Source organism: Colias philodice, chromosome 10 (genome assembly GCF_061535455.1).
Source record: "Colias philodice isolate Cphi_HAF_F1 chromosome 10, ilColPhil1 Martin Lab GWU primary, whole genome shotgun sequence".
Classification (NCBI taxonomy): Eukaryota; Metazoa; Arthropoda; class Insecta; order Lepidoptera; family Pieridae; genus Colias; species Colias philodice.
Genome location: NC_143095.1, coordinates 6708457 through 6728503, shown reverse-complemented (window position 1 = coordinate 6728503; position 20047 = coordinate 6708457). Strand labels below are relative to the sequence as shown.

At 31.9% G+C, this 20047-nt stretch overlaps 2 long non-coding RNA genes across 2 annotated transcripts; one reads left to right on the top strand and one right to left on the bottom strand.

Moving 5' to 3' along the window:
- The first annotated feature begins 7513 nt into the window (after positions 1 to 7513).
- Positions 7514 to 9551, top strand: LOC149485246 (uncharacterized). Its single transcript, XR_016316201.1, has 3 exons — positions 7514 to 7828; positions 7955 to 8016; positions 8091 to 9551. It is a non-coding gene; the product is annotated as an uncharacterized LOC149485246 (long non-coding RNA).
- A 1023-nt stretch (positions 9552 to 10574) lies between these two features.
- On the bottom strand, positions 10575 to 11960 carry LOC149485245 (uncharacterized). The gene is made up of 2 exons (XR_016316200.1): positions 11599 to 11960; positions 10575 to 11512 (listed from the first exon to the last, which is right to left on the bottom strand). It is a non-coding gene; the product is annotated as an uncharacterized LOC149485245 (long non-coding RNA).
- Positions 11961 to 20047: the final 8087 nt, after the last annotated feature.

Below are 20047 nucleotides of genomic sequence, written 5' to 3'. Positions count from 1 at the left end.
TTGCGTTCATGAATGTCTTTGTCGTGGATTTCAAAAGCTTAATATTAATTTAAGACTGATACTATCTATAAATCCATGGTTATATATGGCTAATGAATTGATTACCTAGGTACTTGAATAACTAGGTAAGATTGCAATGTGAAAGTAGGGGGCAACCGCATTATGATTTATGTGGTACTTGAATTGAACGAAACGAGTGATATATGATATAGCCGGTTTATACATACAGTATGAGTAATAAATAGGTAAATATATGTCTGTAGAAAAGACCTTGAATAATTTACCTCCGAGATTTATGACAATTTGAAAATAAGGGTCGTTGTAAGTCCTATTGTTTTTTAACATTTGATAAATTTTATCTCAATATTTTTGGTTAAAATAAAATAGCATTATCTGAAAACGATTGTGTCTGATCTTGTCCATTATAACAACAATCAACTAACTAACAAAACAAATATTCAAGTTAAGAAAAAGAAGAAGAAATAAAAAGCTTTTTAAAAATTTATAACTATAAGCAATAGCAAACGTTTACCTTATCCTGCGGCCATCAAATTAACATAGGTAGATATTATTGTCTGACTAGACTGAAACACCTATACCTTACGGCAATATCGTGGAATCTTTTGATTTCTATTATTATCAACTATGAAAGAGATTTACAAATTGAAGATAAAATAAAACGGATGGTTGCTTGCCTGGTATTTGGATTAATGTAGAAAGTTGACCGTTCTATTTGTTCGATAACAATAAATAAAAACTGTTATTATTTAGAATTAGTAACTTAGCTTGTCTGAACTAAATTAAGCATTAGATACCCTTAAAACTACATGTCTTTTTTTCATGCAAGCCAAAATATTGGTACAAATATTTTTGAAATTTTCAGTAATAAACCAATGGAAACTAAAGTTTAACTTCAAATGTATTATAAAGTATCTATAATCATAATTGTATCAGATAAATCGTTCTTCCATTTCTTTTGAAGAAAATGTTGGCGTAGAAATTCGACTTTTAATTGACGATACCAAAAATAATTATAATAAAATAATGAATTCTTAAAATTATCTCCACATAGGTACTATAGATACTATAGATATTATAATATATACTATTTTGATCCCCACAATGGACAGAAATCAAATCACAACGCTTGGTTTTTATCAATCAATCAATAAAATATGTATTAAAAAAAAAACTTTTTCTCTAACGAAAATTAAATATAAACGAGTACTACTTAAAGCCACACGTTCCAATTCTCTGACAATAATAATAAATGTTTATTGTTTTAATGGTCTTAGTTTCCGAGTTTCAATTACGTTCATAATTAGGTATTGAAACAAAGACTGGAATCTTTATTTTTATTAGCTTTGAAATTGATTTGTTATTGTCTATTATGGTTCACGAGATTGATAATAAAATAAAGGAATTCACAAATACTTCGTTATTACTTATTACATTAGGGTCAGCATGATTTTGGTTTGATAAATTAATAATTAATTTAAATACTTTCTAGTTTCTCCTTATTCCCAACTAATTATAGTTTATTAAGGGCCGATTTTTCAATGCTTGGATAAAACTTATCCGTCCAATAAAGTATTACACGATAATATTAAAATGTCACGTAAACTGTCAAATACGGGCAATTAGAATACGTTTTTAAAATGGTAGTTTTATACATTATTCGACGAATAAGTTTTATCCAAGCATTGAAGCATTTTCAATGTTAGTTTTATGTTTTATTAAGTTTCATATTTTATAATTAAACCAAAACCACATATTATATAAATAAATAATATAGGTAATTAATTATTTTTTGGTTAAACGAAAAGTATTTATTCATTAATATTCATTTCGTATCCTCCAACCGCTCGTGAGAGAGTAAGTAGTTGGTACTAAAAGTTTCCACGAAATAAAATAAGTGCAGAACATTCAACTGTTATTGTTATATGGTGGCAATTATGATGTTCATTTTAAACTAGATATAGACCGGCAATTTACTACACCTATGGGTATTATTTTATATTTTATCGTACGTAAATAATATTTGTAATACAAGAAATTGTCTGAACTGCCTTTCGTTGTGATAACCTTTAGGAATATGTATTTGAGAATTCAAACTTCATTCAAACGAAATTGATATGTTAACATTCAATATACAATTTTAATATACCTGAAGTATTATTAAATTATTAATATCCAACAAACAGACTGAAAATAGCAATCGCCGCCAAAACCTTCACGAGCACAAAAAATTAAAAAATAACAATCACCGCTAAATTCTTAGATGCCAGTACAAAAAATTAAAAACAATAATATTATGATTCAGTTTCTCCCATTCACGTCACAGCCAAATTACGAGATTATCACTCACGTAACAGCATTAGAAAGTGTGCGACAAGAAAGTCTGCGTTCGCTTTCAAGTGTCGATGGGTAGAAACTAGAAAGTACATCCATGGTTCGGAGTATCGCGATTTCAAAGATTTGACAGGCGAAAGAAATGCAATGGTGCAAACGTAGCTTGTATATAAATGTTGGGGAATTATTAAAATGAATTCGTTTTATTATCATACGTTGAACGGGTTACCATGATAGTTAATAGCAATATCTGATATAATATCCTGTCTGTAAAAATTAAAGAGCTTTACAGACTATACATATTATAGGTCAGCATTTGTCAGGTCGTCTAGCACCATCCCTTTCTCACACTGGAAATAATACTGCTTTAAGATAACATGCTAACCCCCCAGTAAGTACTTTATAATCATTTAAGTAGCGTACTGTCCAACCAGGATGTTATGTATGTTATGTTATGACTTATGTATGTATGGTTGTGAAAATAGCACTTTGATGTGTATCAAATCTATTTTATAATTTAGATTTTTTTGTATTACAAAGTAGGATTGTTACCGTATAATCAAAGCATACAATATTATAGAATAGTTAAGATATTTTATAACTATGTTAAAAGAAACATAACATTTATTAAATTCGTCCAAGTTATCCTACTTTATCTCACTATTCCTATTAGAACATTATAATTTGAGGTTAGGTACAAGAATATACAAACTCACTATTCATGTTAGGTACAACATTGTACAAGGAATTGATTTAGAAAGTTCCTAAAATGATCGACTGCCAATAGAAAGCGAATTAAGAATGAATGAAAAAAAAAAAGAATGTTACCTTGAAACAAGGATATAATTGAGGTCCATTGCGCGCCAAATTAGAAAAGGAAATGAGTTTCCGCCATTTTGTTACGTCACAGATGTTATTTTAAACGAATGAAGTAGGATGGCCAAAACGAGTTCTTAAAATACCATACCTGTTTTATGGTTACAAAATAGTCATCGTTAAAATATTTTGATATGACTTTTTTAATTCTATGAAAACCTGCCATGTAAATTGACAGAAAACAATTGTCACTGACATTCTTATTGCACGCCTCATAAGCGAAGCGTTGAGGTGGGTACTACTGTCACTTCGCGCAAAACATCTGATTTTTCAAACTTAAAATGTCTTTATGTATCATACATTGCACTTGTAAGATAATACATACACACACATATTAAGAAAAAACACTATTTTTAACGTTCATGATATTTTTGATGTCATTTTTGTTATTTAAACTAGTTAAAAAACAGTTTAAAAAAGTTCTGTCTTGGACGTCCGTGTGTCTGTATGTGCGGATCCTTTTTCTTGTTAACACGATAGCGACCGAAATACTTTACTAATCGAGTCTTTTTTTTTCTCTTACGCTTGAGTATGCTCAGGAATAGAACCCTTTCATTTTTCAGGGTCTGATTCGATGTGGTTTCATTGTTATTAAATAAACAAAAATAATAATTAATAAATATTTATTAAAAAAAAATTATGAGGCGTGCACTTTTGGATTTTCCAAATTTTTTGGACTTTATTATGATTCTAGAAACTCGTAAGTCGTAACATAACAACACTCTTTTGTAGACAACATTCTTGCATACTGTGTTAACAGACTTTAAAACTATTTGCTATGTTACTACATTTTAACAACGATAACTCTTCAGTCTTATAATAGTAACGTGTTAAGGAAAAATCAGCAATATCACAAGGAGTTAAAGTTATTTATTGCATAATATACACCTGGCACTATAACAGATTGTATCAGTGGAATAAGCAACATTCGTGACTTTAAAACGTTTTATTACAACCTACTTTTTCCACTTCAATCTTAGTACTGGTGTTACAACTAGAAAACTATCTGGTTAGAAATTGACTTTTTCCACCAAGTTTCTGATGTTTTTCTGATAGTGGGTAGTAGCACTGAGCACAGATAATAAAATACTATACGTAGTAGTAAATTTATTAAAGAATTGTCCTTATATGTGGAGCTAATTAACATTAATTAGACACTACACACACATTACAATTCACGGTGCTTCATGTTTAGAAATCACTACTCCTAATCTGAACATTATTGCTATCTTTCGTTCTCCATCTGAAAGAAATCCGACTTCATTCATAAATTCACTTGATACATATCTGAATTCACTACACCCCTCCAAAAACATTATTTTAACTGGCGATATAAATATTAACATAATTGAAGGACATAGCGATAAATTTTCAGAAACTTATATGGACATGTTGGCCTCGCACAACTTATTACCTGGACATAAATATGATACAAGGATAAATAGCTGTCTGGACCATGTTTTCACTAATTTTTCTTCTGCTAATGTTAAGATAATAGTTGCAGTATTAGACACAACGATAACTGACCATAAAATGATTTTAATAAGTATATTTCATAAAATAATAATAAAAAAAAGGAATCTCACTAAAACAGTTACTAACTTTTCAGAAGCGGTTTCTGACCTAAAAAAAACTGATCTTACATATTTAAATAATATAAACGATCCTAACATTTTATGTAGTAGCTTAGTTGATTTAATAACAAAATGTCTAAATAAATTTACAAAAACCTACAAAATTTCATCCAACAAACGAATTCTAAAGCCCTGGATTACTCCAGGTGTTTTAAAATGTATTAATAACAGAAATAAACTACAAAAAAAAGCTCGGCTTGACCAGAATAATAATATTTTGCAAATTACATATCGACGATATCGCAATTTTTGCAATAACTTAATTAAAAAATTAAAAAAACAATATGAAAGAACGTTACTCAATAAATCTAAAGATGATAACAAGACCTTGTGGAAATGCATAAAAAATCTAACTAATATAAATAAACAAAAATCAATTAATACTGAACTATTAAATATAAAAACCACTCCATTACAATCTGCAAATTACATTAATAAACATTTTAACAACATAGGAATAGACTTGGCTCAAAAAATAAAAAGTGAACCAATTTTAGAAAAAGAATACATTGCTTCACTTCCCTCCCAAATAAACTCGATAGGTATTATTGTACCGAATATAAATGAGATAGAAACTATCATAAATAATCTTAAGTCTGATTCTGCGGCCGGTTGGGATAACATTCCTACACATTTCCTTAAACTAGCTAAAAGCTACCTTTTACCTAGCATTACTCATCTTGCTGTATTGTGCTTCCACCACGGAATCTTCCCGTTTGAACTGAAGCGCTCTATTATTGTTCCCATATATAAAAGTGGAGACAGAGACGACATTAACAATTACAGGCCGATCTCGGTCCTGACAGCACTATCAAAAATAATGGAAAAATTAATAAATTCACGATTATCAAGTTTTATAAACAAATACAACCTTCTCTCTAATTCACAATTTGGCTTTCGAAGAGGAATCAGTACTGAAGACGCTATCTCCAGCCTTACAAATAATATAACAGAACAATTAGATGCAAAGCGCAAAGTTTTATGCATATTCTTGGATTTAAAAAAGCTTTCGATACCGTCTCTGTCTCCACTCTTCTAGAAAAGTTAAATAAAATGGGCGTTAGGGGTACTTTTCATTCATTAATAACGGATTACCTCTATAACAGAACTCAAAGGGTAAAGCTGAACAATGACATCATAAGTGATGATGAAAATTGTTCCAACTTCGGCGTACCCCAAGGAAGCGTCCTTGGACCCACATTATTTTTAGCATATATTAACGACTTAACAAATATTAAAATTAAAAACGGAAAAATTTTTTCATATGCCGACGATACCGCTATTTTCATCCACGGCTCTAACTGGATCGAAGTATTTAATCTAGCAAATTCTGCGTTATTTAAGATATCGAACTGGTTAAATATGAATCTGCTCACACTTAACACGTCAAAAACACATTACATTACATTTTCAATAAGAGACAATATGCAACCAGATCCTAATTTAACATTAACTCTTCACCACTGCACCGATTATAAATCTTGCTCATCAAATTGCCCCCCTCTTAAACGAGTAAATACAATCAAATACTTAGGTATCATCTTGGACAAAAATTTAAGTTGGCAACCGCAAATAAATCTTGTCACTGTACGCGCCAGAAAACTAATTGGGGTCTTTATAAAATTACGTGATATTGCAGATAAGGAACTAATTATGTACATATATAAAATAGAACGTTAGTCGAATCTCTTTTACTTTACTGCATTACGATTTGGGGTGGCACTTTTAAATCAAAATTCATTAGTATAGAACGGGCACAAAGATCTATTATTAAAATTGCGCTATTTAAGAAAAAGAGATATAGAACCGATACCCTATATAAAGAAGCAAATGTCCTTACGGTAAGAAAACTATATATTCAGCAATGTATACTTAAAACTCATAAAAACATAAAAGTCGACCCAAACATTCTAAAAAAAAGAATACCATTCTCCGTTCTACCACAAATAAATAATAAAACACTATTTGCCTCCAGACAATTTTATTCGCAATCAATTAAATTATATAACAAAATGAATAGAACTCTAAATATATATACAATGTCCTTTGCAGACTGTAAAAAAACAGTGCATAAATGGCTCAAAACTATCACTTATGATGATGCGGAAGATTTGCTATTGTAAAAAAAAAAAAATAATAATAATAAAATTAACATGATTTTGTTTATATAAATTATTCTATTTTATTTATATATATGTATGTATATCTATTGTATATCTTAATATAAAATATTCTGATTTTATTTATTGTATTTATTTACTTATTACTTATATAATATATTTATCTATTTATTATTACTTAGTACCATATAAATTAAATAATTTTTGTGTTGTATTGTTAGCATGTAGCTATATTTCAGTAAGGAAGAGGGAACTTCCCTACTACAGGTCTATATGACTTAAGGTGATGAATTAATTTTTCTAACATTTACGGCCCTTTTCAAACCTTCGTAATTTTTATATTATTAAAGTTGTCGTGATGAAAATTCTTGACAAGAAAGTTCAATAGTAACACAATACGTCTACCGTTTTAGAAACATGATTCCATGATATTTTCTCGATAGAAAAAAAATACAAAGTTAGCATTGTTATTTTTTTTTAATCTCTGGCATCTTCAAAATAACAAACTTAAAGTTACGACTCTTTGGATATTAACTATAAAATATACAACCTATACGTCTACCGTGTTAGAATTTTGAAATATGCGATGGTTTTGAAATAAACAAGAAATACTTGAAATTAGCGCGCGACCAGCCAATATAGCGAGAGCCGCCCTGTACCTTCCTACCCCGATCGCTGCACGAGTCATTCCCGCTACGGCCGTCACACGGGGAACTTGTGTCGCTCGCGCAATCGTAAAAAAGGGTGACAACACGATAAGACAAATGGGGACAATAAAGAAAATAAGAAGAAGAAACATAAAGGTTGGAGGAAAAAGAATGCTTACAATTGGAACAAATTAATGAAGTAAGTTGGTTTTATTTTAAATTTGATGATAATTGTATTATAGACGATGTTTGATATGTACCCCTGTTTTAAGTACATAACGAATGTGTAAGATTTTTTCATTTATAGCATAAATAATCTGTTCAGAAATCCGGAATCCAGAAGGAAAATAAACCCACTGATTGTTCACAATGTGAATCCACTCCTTCGTAAGTACCTTTATTCAGTCAAAAATGTATGTTATCAAAGCTCTACTGGTTTTATCGCATGATTCCATTTTTAGCAAAAAGCAACAAAGTGCAAAGAAATAAAAAATCATGGTGAACTTAGTGGAAGTATGGCGGACATAATATGGAACAGGAGCTCATTGGAGTAGTATTATATTTAAAAAAATACGAAATAATTTCAAGAATTACATTTCTTAGAAGGTGGTAGATAAGTATGTTGTATAAAGAATTTGATGTTGATATTTATTTCATTTATACTTACTACACCTGTGCGGGAAATTGCTTAGTAATAAAACAGGTTTATATTCATATTTACATAGTAATGTGAGTTTTCATTTCGAAAAATTTTGTGTGAGTATGTATATTAAATTGAGTTCCTGGGTGATCTGGAAACACAATTGGGCCCGGAAGATGGCGCTGCAGTCACTCCTCCTAATGACATGAACCGATTTGGATGAATATTTGTGTGCACATTTCATTTTTGTGGGATGATTGGTTGATTCGCTTTCACATTAGCTAATATTATGTATTTTTGTTGTTAGAAAGTAAACTTAATTTAATGTTTATAATACATTATTATTGGTATAAATAAGCCAGTGTTCGTCTCACATTGCTGTACCTGCCTACCTACCCTACCAGGGCCTAACTTTGTTCTGGCTATTTTATTTTGATTATTTGTAATGAATAATTACAATTATAATAGAGTGCAAAAAATAAATACATGCGTCAATATATTTTGTGTTTTTTTTAAACAATTTTTTTATTTAAAAAAATATCATTCCGACCGCGGCTTTGCCCGCGTGGAATTAGATTATATCGTGAATCTTGTCTTATCCCACAGAAGTGTTCAGTTCGGATAAAAAGTATCCTATGTGTAAATCCAGGCAATTAGCTATATTTTATCAAAATTGGTAATGTAGTCTTGACGTGATTAAGTAACAACTAACAAAAAAATATACAAAATAACATCCAAAGTTTCGCATCAGTTTTACTGTATTAGTGATATCTTCCACTCTTGACTTTGACTGAGAAGAATTAGGGTTTATAACTTCTTTCAGAAATATTACCTTTCATTTCTGGGCATGATGTAATATCTACGTCAGCATCAAATTCTATCTAAATCCATTCAGTAGTCCGCGTTATTGAGTACCATTTCATTTTTTCAGAGTAACAATATTTTTTGTTATTTTAAAGATTATTTATAACCTGTATTATTTTGTAATAAAGTAAACATTACGAAATAATAATAATTATTAATAATGTCTAAGTAGTTGTTAAACAGAAGATTATTTGTTTATAAGCAAGAAAATAAAACCAATAAATCAACAATTAAATATATGTATAAGAATATTATAACTGTATGACGACTCCATACATGTTTGTCCCGAGTCGGCCAGCGGCAGCGCGGCGAGTTTGCAAGAATGACTTCGCGCACACCCGCGTTCGCGATAGCGAGCTATTAGACTCCGCCCGCCAAGCAGTAGATTTTTTTTTGTGTATCGTCTTAAAAGGGAAGTTCCAAATGATTGTGACCACACCGCCATGCTGAACAATAAATAAATTGTTTAAATTGTTTAATTGTTTAAATTAATTAGACACTGAGAAAACGTAACGGCTATAAATAATCAAGTTGCTGCTATTTACAACCGAGTAACTTGCTTCGGAGGGAGCCTGCAAAGTTTGTTGCTAAAATTATACAAGTCAACTTTGTTAACGTATGTTGGTAATATAAGCCCACTAAGGTGGTCAAAAAATACGTATTAAGGGTTTGTTGCTTTTAACCTATTCACTCAGTAAACTTAACAAACCTATTTACTATAGTCAATCGTGTTACTCTTTTAACAATACCCAACGTGCTCTGTTGTTTTTAGCAAAGTAATTCAGTGATTTCAAATATGTTGCTTTGTAAAACTAGCTAAGTAACACAATAATGTTAATCATATTTATTGGGTAGGGACAGCCAATCTACTTTGTTACTTCTACTCAATTAAAAATTTGTATACGTAGCCAAGTTACTGGGTACTGTCAATCGTGTTCATTGGGTAACTATAACTAAATATACTCTGTTCTTTCTAGTCAATTAAGATTGGTATATTTAGCCAAGTTACTTTGAATTCTTAGGCGGGTTTATTAGGTTACCATAGCTAAAATACTTGGTTGCAAGTAATAATTCAAACGACACATATTAAGCTATATATTTTCAGTATAAGCTGACCTGTGAATGTTCGTAAAACCTATACAAGGTGTAAGGGGATATACACATGCGAACAGGGCGTGATGTACTGTTCAGTTTCATCAGTACATCACGCCCTGCTTAGATGTGTACCCCCTTTCTGTTACACCCTGTATACAATGTGAGGTCAGCTCATACTGAAAATATTTATCTAGTTCGATATGTTGTCATTTCTACCATTATTAATGCAGTGGGAAAAATTTTGGCATGTCGGAAAAAAAGGCAATGAAACGTTCATGTAGGAAAACAAGACTAATTTTGCCGACACACCAAAAACTTAGAAGAAACTGAAAGAAAATTATGCACATTAATGAAATTAGCTTTATTCAGTACATGATACAATCATTTCAAGTAACATATCTACTACTTACACTTAAATACTACTACTTTTAAAAATAGTACACAATTCACAATGTCAAGAAACGATACTGGAGTTCTGTGTTTTAATTTTCACAATAACAGGGTGAAATATAAATCATGAGCAAACTTTTAAGGAATGACTCAGACTAAACCTGAACAACTTTAATTAGGTATAGGACCAAATCCAACATCGTAAAAGAAATATCAGCTGTTTCATAATATACAAAAGTGGAATTATCTACTATGCCAAAATCTACGGAACAGCTGATTTTATTTCGCGATGTTGGAGTTTGTTCTCTAATGAAAGTGGTTTAGGTTTGTTTACATAAAAACAAACAACCATTATGGTAATTTAAGCAAGTTAATACACCTAAATTGTACTTATAAATGTATTTGATAAGTCAAAAGTTTAGGCAAAAACCATAAAATACCTAAGCTAGGAGAATAAGTAATCTTTTTAATCTAATAATTTTATTACAACCCAACAAGTAAATCCGTCATTTTTTTTAAACATTTGAATTTATTCTCATTGAAACATAATTCACATTCGTCTTCGGGAAACTGATCATAAATGCTAAAACTTAAACATTTTTTGCACCAAAAAAAATTTAAGTACAATAAGCTCTTTACATATTGTTCGTTTTCTATTATAAAATATTCTGGTTGAACCTCGTTACAAATTTGATATGTAGATATTATGCAGATATCATATCGGAACTATATCGTACCTACCTTATGTAATTTACATATTAAAGTAATAGGTATATGACAATATGATGCTTGATCAGAAGTAACTTACTAATTCAAATTTATTTTTGGTTTGATTGTGGGGAAGCTTTCAGTGATTTCGGTATATTGTCCTTTGCTTTTCATATCTTTTTCTAGCTGTAAACAAATAAAAAAAAACGTAAGTAAGTATACAAAAGTAATTAAACTAAAGCAGACAAAAAATTCTAAAAAACTTAACTCACCAGAAGATATCCTTTGGGTTTTTTAAGAGCAGCATATTCATTGTATTGAGGTATTGGAGCTATGGTTAACTCTTTTGCAATTAGCCTCGTCTCTGTAGTTTCTTGCCACTTTAGTTCTACGGCTGTCCATGGCTCAGAGGAGTTTTTGAGCCATAATAGTTTGTCTTCTGCATCTTGCTCTTCTATAATAGTTTGATTAAAATTCAAAATGATGATGAAAAATTATTGTTTTTAATGTAAATTTGAATCTGCCTTGTAGGTGCTGAGGCGGCGCTTCAACAGACACGTTCGTCACTCGACTATGATTTGATAGAAATGGCCGACTTTGCAGGCTACGCAGCCAATTCCTTGTTTAATTTTTATCAAGTTACTAGGTCAAAAATAGTATTCGCTCCATTGTTAATTGCCGAGCTATGCTTATGTACCAATAGATAAGTTACTTGTTTGTTTTTAAGTAAGAAACACGGTTATATGCTTCATAGCAAGTGATTTAATTTTAGCCAAATAATATTATGTCTAAATTTAAATGATTTACTTGTCATTCAATGATAATGTAAGCTTGTTTATTTTTAACCGAACTCTGTGTAAATAGTAGCCAACTATAGTTAAGTCTAAAAATAAATAACTTACTTATCATTAAATAATAACGTAAGCTTGTCTATTTTGAACCTAATTCGGTAAAGGTAATATTGACCGAGTCGTTAATTTTTAACCGACTTCAAAAAAAGGAGGAGGTTATCAATTCGGCCGGTATGTTTTTTTTTTTTTTTTTTTATGTATGTACACCGATTACTCCGTGGTTTCTGAAGCGATTTACGTGATTCTTTTTTTATTCGATGCGGGATGGTGTCGAATTGGTCCCATAAAAATTTTATTCGGATAGGCCCAGTAGTTTTTATTTTATGAGCATTTTTGTCTGTATTTGTAAATGTTGCAAGTGCAAGTTTGAAGTCGGTTGTTTTTAACGCAGTTATTGACTTGTGAAATAAATAAGTACTTTTTTAATAATAGCTAAGAATATTTAGCAATACTTGCTTGTATAATACTAGCAAAGCTTTAATGCACATTTTAAATATGTCTTGATTGAATGCAGCAGAATAATTTTTAACCGAGCTAAATTGGTACTTTGCTAAAGCAAAATTTTCTCAGTGGACCTGGTGGTGTTGGAAACTGCGACGAGGTAAATACAGCAACATTATGTATCAATCTACTCATAAATTCATAATGTCATTCACAAGTGATAGAAACATATACAGGGTGTCCCAAAAAGTAGTGATGAACGAAAGCTGGGAGGTAGAAGACCAAGAGGGCTATCCGAATCACCCCCATGTGTGTTATGCGATTTTTCGTATTTTCGGAGTTATTACATTTTTTTCAATTTTTCATCTATCGCCGAGTACGATGAGATTTTTATTTATGGTAACGTGAATTATTGCGCTAGATGCTTGATTTTTTTTGTGTGCTAAGCTGAAAGATAGGCCAATTCAGTATGGTAACATTTACTATCGTTAGATCTTCGAATGGAATAAAAAAAGAATTAAATGCCAAGAAAGATAAAATTACCCAGTATGTTCATAACTTCAAGGGCCCATAAAAAAATAAAATCACATAAAAAAGGTTTTCCATTTGGCTTTTAAAAACTTGCTCTATCGATCAGGTAGCTACCCTAAAAATTTCATTTTATTATTCTGAAGGCTTCAATCGAAAAATTGAAATCTAAATGTGGTAAGTGCAAAATTTTTATTAACATGATGATCATTAAAACCAATAAATAGGTGTTTAATTACCAGAATTTTTTTAAATAGCCCCGCTGTTGCTCAGTGCAAGTGCGACATCACCGTAAAAAGTTGTCTTTTAAATGTCTGAATGCTTTTTTATCATTTTTAATGGTTTCTTCTGCTACTATGAATTTCCGGGTTATTTCGTCCAAATTGGGGCATTCTCTCAAGTAGCCGAAGTCTTTTTAGTATCCCCATTGAAACAAATCAATGGGGTTTAGGTCGAGGGACCGTGGAGGCTAGGCTTTAAAGCAGGCGTCACCGGCGCATGCGCAGGCTGCAACGACCAATCCATCTTTCAGGGTATTTTTGCCCTTTAGCCTGGCCTCCACGGTCTCCGGACATAAACCCTATTGAATTTTTTCCGTGGGGATACTACAAAGACGAGAGACTGCCACAATTTGGACGAAATAACCCGGAAATTCATAGTAGCAGAAGAAACCATTAAAAATGATAAAAGAGCATTCAGACATTAAAAAGACAACTTTTTACGGTGATGTCGCACTTGCATTGAGCAACAGCGGGGCTATTTAAAAAAAAAATCATTTTTAAACACCTATTTATTGGTTTTAATGATCATCATGTTACTAAAAATTTTGCACTTACCACATTTAGATTTCAATTTTTCGATTGAAGCCTTCAGAATAATAAAATGAAATTTTTAGGGTAGCTACCTGATCGATAGAGCAAGTTTTTAAAAGCCAAATGGAAAACCTTTTTTATGTGATTTTATTTTTTTATGGGCCCTTGAAGTTATGAACATACTGGGTAATTTTATCTTTCTTGGCATTTAATTCTTTTTTTTATTCCATTCGAAGATCTAACGATAGTAAATGTTACCATACTGAATTGGCCTATCTTTCAGCTTAGCACACAAAAAAAATCAAGCATCTAGCGCAATAATTCACGTCACCATAAATAAAAATCTCATCGTACTCGGCGATAGATGAAAAATTGAAAAAAATGTAATAACTCCGAAAATACGAAAAATCGCATAACACACATGGGGGTGATTCGGATAGCCCTCTAAGTCCTCTACCTCCCAGCTTCAGTATATCACTACTTTTTGGGACACCCTGTATATTGCGGTATAGACGTTAAACATGAACCTTTGTTCTGAATCCTTGCATAATAGCCTTATTATTAGCGTCTTTCGAAGAAAACCTAAAATTACATGAAAGGAAAAGACACCGTTTCCGGAGTCCGGACACACAATTTTCTCTTCTTGCGTGGTTCTTGAATATCTGGACATAAACAACCAAAAACATATTTAAATGTAAGATCAAGAAAGACAAAGATTTATTCCTGTTCCTGTTTTATTAAGACAGAAAGCAAGCCGAAAAATTCAATATTCAATCGTTCTCATGAACAAAACAATAATTATTAATTACCTAGAACATGCATAACTTAACACAGACTACACCTCATCGGCTCATCTCTAACAATTTTTTTCCAATATTAAAGGTATTTCTGACATGGATATCGAAGTTCTATAAACTGAAGATCAGATGCAGTCGAATAGCACGGAGCTACCGTTACTCAAAGTCAGTGACCATGACGCGTGCGGTCGCAAGTAAACGATTCTAACTAAATATAATACGTATTGTCTCCCGGACGTACAGAGGTATTTAAACGTGTGTTAAATTTGTAATTGTTCTCACAATAGTGTAATGAAGTCCAAAATGATGCGTTATGGAGCGTCGCGGTTAAGTTTTTACGTGTAGTGCAGTTTCTAATGACCGTATGAATATTAAAATTAAGGCGAACATTGTTAGCGTATGTTAATAACTGATTTACTCAAAAGCGACTTCTCGATTTTGAGATGAAAGTTTTTAGAGTAAAGATATACTAGTATTACACCAGTGTTTTTATTAGTTTTTAAATCATTTACCCAAATCCGGTAGTAGCTGTACTTATTTTAAGATGTTCATGGACTCTGGTTTGATAAACATCTCAATTTTGAATGCGTATAGCTTGGTATCACTGGAAGATCACTGATAGCACGAATGTAAAGTGAAATTTAACATTCCTGACGAGTAAGTAGTAGGTATGGTCGTAGATGCTACTGGAACGATTCCGCATTTTTTAAATTCTTATCTAAAACAGTAGCTGAAGTTTTGAGTAGTATTACGGAGGAGTAAAGAAATTTATAGAAAATATTGTACAATAATAAAGAGTAAAGAGACAACTGCTTCTTCAAACCTAAAACTAAATCCATCGAGAAAACTCGGCTAAAACACAAAGATAAAAAAGCAATGTACACACATATTCATGCTCAATTTTATAAGTGTTTCCAATACATAAACCTACTTAACTGTTTGTATCAAATTATATCTCAATTCTTAAAGCGGATCATCTGGTATTGAGTAAAATGTCTGCGACAACATACCACAAAAATATTTGAGAATATGTTTTGTGTATTGAAATTATACTCTCTTCACTTGGGACATTTTAACATATGGATGTTAGTCACGTATATGTAATATTACAATGTGGACTATTTATATGCATGACATAGTATTCTGCAAGTGTTATGTAACTGATAAGAAAAACCAGTTTATAATTAGACCTCTGCCCTGCATTGCAGCGCTAAATATTCAACTTAGTAAAAAGTGTTTGCTTTAAACTTATTACTAGGTTTCCGATGTTTCGCCCGCTTTGTCTTAAACCTTTTTTTTTTATAGTGGGGAAATCTTCCAAAGATACCCACGGACGGCCCCCGGGGAAGGAGCCGTGGGTTATGTCGGATTCTTACCGACTAAAACCCCACTGTGTTCCGTCGAGCCGCGGGTATTTGTTAGAATTCTTCCGCGACCCCCTCGGCGGCGGCCCATCTCCAGGCCAGGCACAAGCCAAGAACAGGAAAGGTGGTTTGCCTGCTCTTCCCTCCCGTTGGCGGCATGAGCGGAACACGTCTCAAGTCGCCTCACCGCACCGGACGATGGATTACATTCCCCGTTCCACCGCCCGGCTTTTTGTCTTAAACCTAATACGATGATAAACTTGTATACTAAAACCAACCTCGTAAATCAGTCTATCGATTAAAAACCGTATCAAAATCCGTTGCGTACTTTTAAAGAGGGTCTAAGTTCACAGGTCTAAGCGACAGCAACTTTTGTTTTATAGCATGTAGTTATATTTTTATTGTAACAATCTGTTGATTCTCAACATGGATGAGTTTATGATATTCAAAGTTAACTGTATTGAGTAATTAATTAACTAATTACTATAGAAGGGGATACATTAAACGATCAAGCTTGTAAGCAGAACTGAATAGTTGCTCTACGTTCAAACATGATTTCCTGTAACTACTGAAAACTTGCAAGAAACACGCAACTATCTAAAACTTATAAGATTTCCCGTTTGACGACGACGACTTTGTAAATTAGTTTGTTGCAAAATTTGGCCACTTTTCGACACTTTGGAAGCTGCAATAATTACTTTTACCACTTCAGACGTTATGCTTGGAATGCAAAGCATGAGTGAGTAAATTAACATTGCAATTTAATGTTTCCTTGCGATTAATACTTTACTAGGACTAGTCGGTGCTCTAAATTCGACATCACTCTTACGATTGTCTTCTGCATGTCATTGCACGCAATGCAATGAAACTTTAAGTGACGATTTGTCAAAAATGTCGACCACATAACAATGATATTTGAGTCGTGATACATTCTAGCATTCTAATACATTAAGAAGGCAACTCTTGGTGCATTTAAATTAAATAGCGTGTGTTTATTCATCCCAGACAGCCAGGTCAATCTCCGATATAAACTCAATGAGAGGATTTCATACGATAAAATCTGAAAAGCCAGAATAAATGTACCTTGCCAAAATACTTCAAATTACATATTTACTTTAAATATCAAATTTTACCAGTACATTTTACACGCGCATTGCAAATGAGGTTATTCATAAAAAAACTACCATTAAAATGCTAATACGTTTTCCATTTACTTTTTATGCATGTAACATACAAACTGTTGTGCTTAGCTATTGAAACGTCCATAATTATTATGTGAAAGCGTCGCTTGGTAATAAACCACCGCTAATTTCTCCATAATCTCTCTTTTTCTATGCTCAAGAGTGAGGGAGATAGAATATATTCAATCATTCGAACTAACGTCGCGTGGGCTTTGTCCCATAACCAGAGTTCAATGAACCCTTGTTGATTGATAAGCAGGTATAGTAATTAATTATTACAAAGTAATTGTTTAGTGGTGAAAAGTAACAATTTCGTGTAATGATGTTATTATCTCAACGTTGTTTGAATCGCGATAAAAACTGTAAATGCGAAAATAAGGTTTCACTTCCGTTGACTTGATAATTATTTTTTGCGAGTATATTCTATGTAAAAAAGGTTGTTTTGAATCACATTTTGAACATAATCACATATTAATTTTATTTATTTTAGGAACAGTTACATAAAGATTAAAGATATTTCGGAGTTCGGACGCGCCGAAGTATAAATGTTAGAAAGTAGGTAATTATATAGAATTGGCAAAGCAGAACATTTCTCGAATATTTCTAAATATGAAAATAATCTTACTAGCGAAATTCTGAGAGTAAAATATGAGGTGTATTTATTTCAAGTACCTATAGATTGTAGACAATATAAAACAAACGTAAATATTACGCCATTCTAATAAAGGCTAGCACTAACGTCATAACAGTTACCTACTTAAGGTCAATAAGACGGATCTGTTGTGTAACATAGAAGGCTACGGGTTGTAAGTGGGTTTTACACTTCCGTCACCGTCTCTTCTTTATAAGAAGACTATTTAGTGGTGCCGCGCGGTTTTACTCGCGAACTCGGAAGTTTATGTAGATCTGACTAATAACATCTGCTCTAAGCATCTGCTGCACTGCCGTCTGCCAAGCATCATCAAAATCCGTTCAATCGTGTTCCCTTGTAAGAGTTACATTCATCGATACAATCTTACAAACTTGCAATAATAGAAGATGTAGACAACTACTAGTAAAGTTATAAGCATCGAAAAATTTCTTTATACCTTGTACCTATCTAGGTTTGTAGGCTTTACTTGCCTAGGTCTCATTTACATTACCTATCATAAGAATCCTTTTATATACAAAATACAAATAAATCTATTACTATTATACTATCCACGTTGGTTGTGTGGTTGCGGCCATCGCTTAGTATTATATAGTGGATTCATAATTAGTATTGTTAGGAGCGAACAATTCGGTTAGTAACAATAAAATACGATATGAAACCGTATATTGAGATATTGTAACTATCGTACTTCGACCTATAGGTAATTAATCCTGAAACAATTGCATTCTAAATCCATATTATAAGAGAGTTGAATAATGGATACAATTTAATAAGCGTGTAGATATGTAAACTATAATTAATGGCCAGATTAACAGCTGTAATTCGACACTTCTTGTTGTGATTAGTAGTAAGTACGTGCGATTAAACTATATAAGCAATTAACTTTGTATGTTAGTTTGTTAGGTATTCCTTCACGCAAAAACGTCTGAAACGATTTTCGTTACATTTGGTCCACACATTTTTTTTTTAAGACAAAGGCTGTATACGCTAAGACCAATAAGAGCGAGGCAATACATACAACCCGCGAGGCACAGTTAGTTTTAAACATAAAAGAAACCACATAAATGTTAGTTAACGCTAAATAAAACAAACTACTTACAATTATTAGCGTTAAACCAAAACTCGAGAGACTGAGTAACTTGAGTAGGTTGTCCAACACCTAATTCACGTGAATTGAGCTTTGATTAATAGAAATTAGTCGCACATCGTATCGAGTTTTCAAACTTTACGGACCAAATTGTATTACTATTCTACAGTATATTCCTTTGACATTATATGAGTTGAGAAATATATATGTAAAGAGGTTACTGTTTATGTAATAAGAGTAGTTTCGTACTGCGTACTTATAGAACAATGACTTAAGATTGTTTTTACTGAACGATCAAGCCATTATAGGTAATAAGAACGATGTAATGATAAACAAATCATTATTTTTTCCATCTTATTTATTCTATACCTATAGTAATTAGTAGGTACAATTTCCTCCAAGGCAAAAATGACGCTATATAAAAGACTAGTGGTCCGCCCCGGCTTCGCCCGTGGTACATATTTCGCAATAAAAGGTAGCCTATGTCCTTTCTCGGCTATCAAAATATCTCCATACCAAATTTCATGCAAATTGGTTCAGTAGTTTAGGCGTGATTGAGTAACAGACAGACAGACAGAGTTACTTTCGCATTTATAATATTAGTAGTTATGGATTACATTCACTGTATGGTCTATTGTTCCTGCAGTTGAAAAGAATTTAAATATCCGAAAAGTTATTAGAATATATAGTTACAAATTTATATCACAAGCAACACTCTGTAAATGACATAGCCTGTCCTTTTCTATTGTCGAAGAGTCTCAATCTAAGGTCTCGAATATAGACTACCATTTCTATTGGAAAACAATTTGCACGAGATTAATTATCCTATTGATATCTTATTTAAATTTTATATACTTTCCACTTCGTCTTAATTATATAAAATTGTATGTAATAAGTAGGCACAAGGTTCAAATTTCTTTTTAAGGATATAATAATAAATAAGTGGCTTCGATTCAACTTTATCATGTTGCTGTTTATATTTATAATGCTTTTTATATTTTAATAAGT